The sequence below is a fragment of the Acanthaster planci genome, linkage group LG02 (genome assembly GCF_054643075.1).
Source record: "Acanthaster planci isolate LZ-2023a linkage group LG02, COTS_SCS, whole genome shotgun sequence".
Classification (NCBI taxonomy): domain Eukaryota; kingdom Metazoa; phylum Echinodermata; class Asteroidea; order Valvatida; family Acanthasteridae; genus Acanthaster; species Acanthaster planci.
In genome coordinates this window covers 21,543,958-21,550,197 of record NC_141778.1, presented here as the reverse complement: position 1 = coordinate 21,550,197, position 6,240 = coordinate 21,543,958, and the positions used below count along the sequence as shown (strand labels likewise).

Here is a 6,240-nt window from a genome sequence, read left to right as displayed (position 1 = left end):
GATGTTGACCATGAGTGTGGCGTTTTGAACACTAACACTTTTTAAAACTTTGCACCCCCGCTGACAGGGCCTATGTTCGGCGTACCTGTTTTGGTGTTCAGCACCAAGGACTGCAAGCCAAGCTTCTTCTTTGCAATTTTTGAGATATTTTTGCTGACTTCTCTTGACGGAGAATAACATTCTTTGGTATTTTGAAGGGCTCTCGGAGTTTAACTTGCAATATCGACTGAAGACCTCCGTGGTAGAAGTTTTCCATGATTCTTTACAGGCCTATGAGTGCATTTCTACCAAAGATCATATAGGTCCAGTCCTGCGAAGGGCCGGCGGCATCAACGCGCAGGCTCGCTGGTTGCCCAAGAAGCTCCATACTATTTATTATTCCGTATTGTGCAGGGAACCATGCGGGAAGTTGGCCCATAGACCGCCGACGAAACTCTGGGTAAATGCATGTGGCGCGCGTTTTTCGGGTGCTCACTCGCTTTGGTTGGTGCGTCTGCAGTACACGTTAGAAAAATCAACCAATCAATGGCCACATAGCAAAGTGCACAAAACAGTCAAGTCTGCTTCATCAGGGTCAAAGGTCACAAAGTAAGTACAAGAACACAGGCTATAGATTTCCAAAACGTCTCAGTCTCAGATAAGTCTCCGAAACCAATTCCTGATTGTGAGCCTGGAGTGTGTACATTAAATTGAAGTACTAGGCCTATGCTATGTTTGGCTCTTTTGCATTTTACGTGATGTTTTGTGGCACTATCAGACTTACTATTGCACCTACAACTTCAAAAAAAGGACGTTTAAAAAACACAGATGAAGCTTGCTGCGGAAGTCGAGTGGATATTTGGAAACTGCCGGTCCAGCCATTACTGGGGTGATACAACGTTCGTACCGTGCAGACGGGTGTTATGCGCGCCATTACATGCCTCTTTTGACCAAAAGGAAGTCGTGATCTGCTAGACACACGCGCATCAAGCTCAGGAATTTGCATCGATGCATGACGTCTAATCAGGTTAGTGTTTGTGATAATTCTGAAATTGTTGCACAACGAAGTCCTGTGTTGTGTAATATGAAGTGGTGCTACTTTCCTAGAAATCATAAGTGTCATATATTTGCTGTGACAATCCTCAAAAGAGCTGAAGAGTTTATTTCTTTGTCCCACTTTGTAATATATTAGACTAGGTAAACCCAGGTTGGACGACGTCTACATTGCATTGCTACTAACGTCCGGGGTATAAAGTCCTCCTACAATGCGACATCTTTTTCAATGCAGTTTTTTTTCTCACATTTTTACCTGCAGAAGACAGCTCAAAATGTCTTTCCCAAGTGCTTTGTATCCCGAATTCCATGAATGCTATGTTTTAATACTAAATACGCCCGCGGACAACGTGTTTTGCAGGAAATTTTACAAAACCCCACGCTTTCCGTGGCGATTCGTTCGGATCTACATGTGCGATCAGGCTTTTGCACGGCAGAGTACATGTACATACATGTTCGCCCTACACCAAAGACCGTATAGCGCCGCGTAGCGGTGCAAGATGGGGAACTTCACCGTGAATACGCGTAAAACGTTGTAATCACATGGTCGCCATTCTGGTTGGACTACGTCTGCGCAATGCATGTTAATGCGCAGGCGCAGGCGCCCCGACAGGCAAGCACACACATCAACGTTCACACTCGAATGGCGCTCAAGGTGATAACACCTTTATGGCCAAATTACCTATCTTGCGCCGCTACGCGGCGCTATATAATCTTTGCTAGCACTCGTACTATTACATGTGCGAAATGCAAAGTAACGAAGTGCCCTTACGCGTGCGCAGAAGAGCCATGGGCGTGAAGAAATTGCAGATAAGGCCGTGTCCGAACAGGTTTCCAAAGAAATATGGAATGGCTGCGTAGCTCCGTGATCAGAATATTGACAAGAATATAATATAAAATCAGTTCAGTTCAGATTCAGCAGAACTTAATCTGCTTGCCCTGAAGAAAGTACTCAGTTACCGAAAGCTCACCGCACGAACGTAGGTCTTTCACGCGTCGCGTGGAGTTTCGCAGAATTATCCGCGGGCGTATTTGGTGATTTCATCACAACATTTACGGAATTCAGGATACAAGGCACTTGTGAACAACATTTGAACTGTCTTTGCCAGGCAAAAATGTGAGAAAAAACATCTTGAAAACAATTTCGCATAGGGGGGCTTACAGTGTGGTACGAGGACTTTTATACCCTGGACGTTTTCCATGACAAATCCAATTTACATTAATCGTTTTATATTTCAGTAGCTTTGATTTTGTGCCCTGCCTCAAAAAGGTAATGAAAAATGTGTTGCCAATTTTGAGCAATATCTAAACTAGATTCATATAAATTAGCAGACTGTCTAATCAATTGAACTTGAAAATGCAAATCCACCGGGTAAATATTTTTGTAAAAAAAGTTTGAATTTGGACCAAATTTGCGAGCCAAATCGTACAAAATCACTAGTCCATTTCAGAATATTTTCCTTTATGGAGACTAACAGGAAAGTTGATATCTTTTAAGAATCTCAAATAACAGTGCACTTCCGGTTTTAAATATGTCAAAGATCGGATGATTTACCCCTCGACATTAATGAAGACGTACATTAACTTTATAATGGTCAATTTTAGATAGCTTTGAGGATTAAAGGATCATTGCTTAATTTCTTGTTATTGGTGTTATTAAAACGTCATGAATAAATCGCCTTAAGTGTAAGAAGATTGGAAATGTATAAAATATAGGTCGATGAGCAAGTCGAGATTACTTATCTCTTACGATTACTTTTTCAGTTTTAAGACATCGTAACCTCTGTTCTAATAACATCCTCAGACATGCATTGGCTGTATAAAGGTCATCATGTATATCACTTTTTAGGAAACTTTGCAAAACACATTGATTGAACATGTATTTGGTATTTTTCAACATGCTGCTAGAGGGCGTTAACGTATTTCATGACAGCCCCAATCTTTTTTTTTTGTTTGTTTTTTGTTTTTTGTTGTTTTTTTGGGGGGGGGGAACAAAACTATCCTACTGGAATCTACCACCGGAAAAGCTATGAGTTCTCATGCCATGAGTTCTCATTTTCTGCTAGAAAACCCAGGTCAGCAGCTCGAACTTGGGTTTTCTGGCAGGTCGAGGTAGGATTTCAAGAATCTCTTGTCAGCTACAGTTGTTTCCCTAAGGGGATTTTGTAGCCCGTTGAGTGTGAAACCTCAGCCAGGGCAATTACTATCGCTTGACTGAGCGACGTGTGGGATTTGCCTGTTGTTTCCTCAACACACGTCGAATATTTCATTAAGTTTATAAACTAATGTGACGTTTTATTTTGTAGTTACGAAACCACATTTTCCTGTTTTGATCACTGAAATTTGTGCACAAAATGCCCAAGAGCTATGGGGTCGTTTGGGTGGGCTGACTGCCGCCTTGCAAGTGTATGGATCATACACGGTGGAATAAAACACATTCCCCCATGCATAATACAATGAAATTCAAATGTAAGAAAGAAAGTGACGATTGTCCGTGTACACGTTCTGACGTTGACCATTATTAAATGCTCAATGAATCTAGTGGACAAAGGTCCTTGATCACATCGTGAAAAGCGAATTGCATTTTCTCGCGGACGTAAAATGGCACTGACCATGTACATCGTGAGCATCAATAAAGGCATCGCGGTATACCAAGCACGAAATGGGACAGAGGGGTACTCCCCCAAAAGTCCAATCCCTGTACACTCTCCAGCCTATTGTCGCTTAACATCCCCCTTGCAACAATGACCAACACAAAGGCGGGGGGGTCTCCCTGTCCCATAGTTTGCTTCACAGATGTGTGTTAGGAGTTTGGCTCAATGTTTGTTTATGAAATATATGTATGAAATTTACATACATTCGTCATGAGACAGGGCTATCTCTTGTTTTTCTTACTGTTTGATTTGATACAACTCATGGACGAGGGCTCATTTCGCTGATGTATTTTAATACATTGGTAATTTTTTTGTGTGACCTACATGGGGGAAAATGTTGGTTGATAGGACCGATCGAAATATTCACTAAACATCGCTGTCAGAACTTTGCACCCCTCATTCGGGGCCAACCAAAGTATGCACTGAACTTCGTTGTCATTCTGCCCCCCCCCCCCGTTGGGAGGGCGGATCACAGTATGCACTAAACTTCGCTGTCAGAATTCTGCCCCTCATTGGAAGTGAGTCAATTCAAATTTCCAACACTTCTTCAACAAACTGACCTTGGTAGGGGTTATTCCAGGAAGTCTGCAACTGCACAGTCGTGGCGACAACAGTTTGTGTCTTTTACAAACATAGGCCTTCCGTTGTGGGTTTTCAAACTTGAATGAATCTCGTTCCTCAATTTGTGGGACAGATAAAAACAGATAAACAACATTTTAGATAGATTATTTACGTATAGCGGTATCAAGTAATAACGTTATTACTTTATCAACATTTGAGCTGAATACATTTGCTGTTTAGTCGCCTCTTGACATCTGGTAAAGTCCACAAACAAAATCTTTTGTGTGAACACCAAAGTGCAACATCGAGTGCCCAATTTTCAGTCTGCAGCCTGTTAAAGCGAATCTGTAGGTTCAATGCGACAGAGGGAATACTTCATTCTTTAACCCTTACCCCCTAGGTGTATGTAAAATCATATTGAAATCGGAGGATTTGGGACTGTTAGGGTTAATACTTACTATTGATAATAGTACATGTGCCCCTTAATGCTACACATCTACCTCAATGACATGTAAGCTGGGACACAGTTGGGTGACATCGCAGCTGGCCATGTATATACGTATTTTTTCCCCTAGTTTCCTACTTCAAACCTCATGGAAGATTTCCCCTATAAAATGATCCTTTAGAGCCGATATTATCAAATATTTTCAAGTCGAGATTCCCCAGCAATTTGCAAAACAAATATTTCGCCTCCATGTCGGACCAGTGTACTCGTGGTATTGTGCACTAGCTCCGGGTCCGATGCACACACGCCCTACTGTAATGCGCGCATATCTAAGTCCACGGATGAAATGAGATACGTCCACGTATTGGTTGCAGAAGGGACCAGATTTTTAAAGAGAAAGTCGCCTCATGATATATTTTACCACTTTCAAATAATACAGCAGTTGCAGTTTCCACTTGATGATGATCGATATTAGTATTGTTTTACAAGGACTGAGATACTAATTCTTGATTGCCTGTCATTTGTCACCCAATGACGTCCTCATGACGTCAACCTCATGGGCACACAACGGGATCGTGGCTCATGTTCATATCAATTTCCAAGTTCATACTTAGAGAATTGTTGTCCAGATAAAAAGAGGAAGAGAAAAGTAAGGAGGAGCAAGGTGGGATTTCACAATTTCAAAAATTCACTCGATTATTTTTTTCCCTTCATTGCTACTCACTTTGCTGAGCTCGCTTAAATCTAGTAAAACCATAGTCAAAGTTTTAAAAAATTCGCTGCATAAAATTTGACGTATAGCTTAACCTACAATCCTGGACAAAATATTTGGAACACCTTGTGGGAAGCGCGTTGCAAAGATCCCCATCTCCCCCATTTCCGCAATGGGCCCGCACTTTTGGGGCTTTTTGCACAAGAAGTATCCGGACCTGGAAACTACCTGTCCAAAGTTCGGGATTTATAGATATATTTCTATGATCCCTCCTGATTGTGGCATGTCTTATTGTAAAAACCCGAGTGATCCCAAATTACTTATGAGCTTGCGCGCAGAATTCCAACCATTTGGTGAAATGCGTCCTATTACGACTGTACTTCTCCCACATTAATTTGAAATAGCGCCCTCAAGTTTTGTGGTACATATTACATAGGTGTCCAGTCTTGTGTGTGTGACATTCAGGAACTAATAGTAAAAAAATGCATGTTTTGTGAGATTATGATCACTTTGACATTTTCCTGTATGTCATTCGTGTTTGCCGAATTCACTTTTTTGGGGGGGAGGGGTCTGGTTTTATGCCCTCACCCCCCAGGAGGCATTACTGAACTACCCATACATACCTGTTTGAAAAAAAAAACAGATACATTTTGGAAGTATTAGGTAAGGGAGCTACTTGACTATGCCATTTCTGTAACTCCAAATTTCGTTATTAAACTTATGGCCAATAAGGCACGGATTAATTAAAATGACAACATTAAGTTTCAGTCAGCCTGATCAAAATTAAGTCTAACGTGGGTTACGTGTGTGTGTGGGGGGGGGGACAGGATGGCCTA

At 41.7% G+C, this 6,240-nt stretch overlaps 1 long non-coding RNA gene across 1 annotated transcript in view; it reads left to right on the top strand.

Moving 5' to 3' along the window:
- Positions 1 to 889: 889 nt before the first annotated feature.
- The window catches only part of LOC147800008 (uncharacterized), a 47,802-nt gene continuing 42,451 nt past the window's right edge, over positions 890 to 6,240 (top strand). Inside the window, exon 1 of the long non-coding RNA XR_015424470.1 lies at positions 890 to 1,006. This is a non-coding gene — a long non-coding RNA (uncharacterized LOC147800008). The remainder of the gene's footprint in view (positions 1,007 to 6,240) is intronic.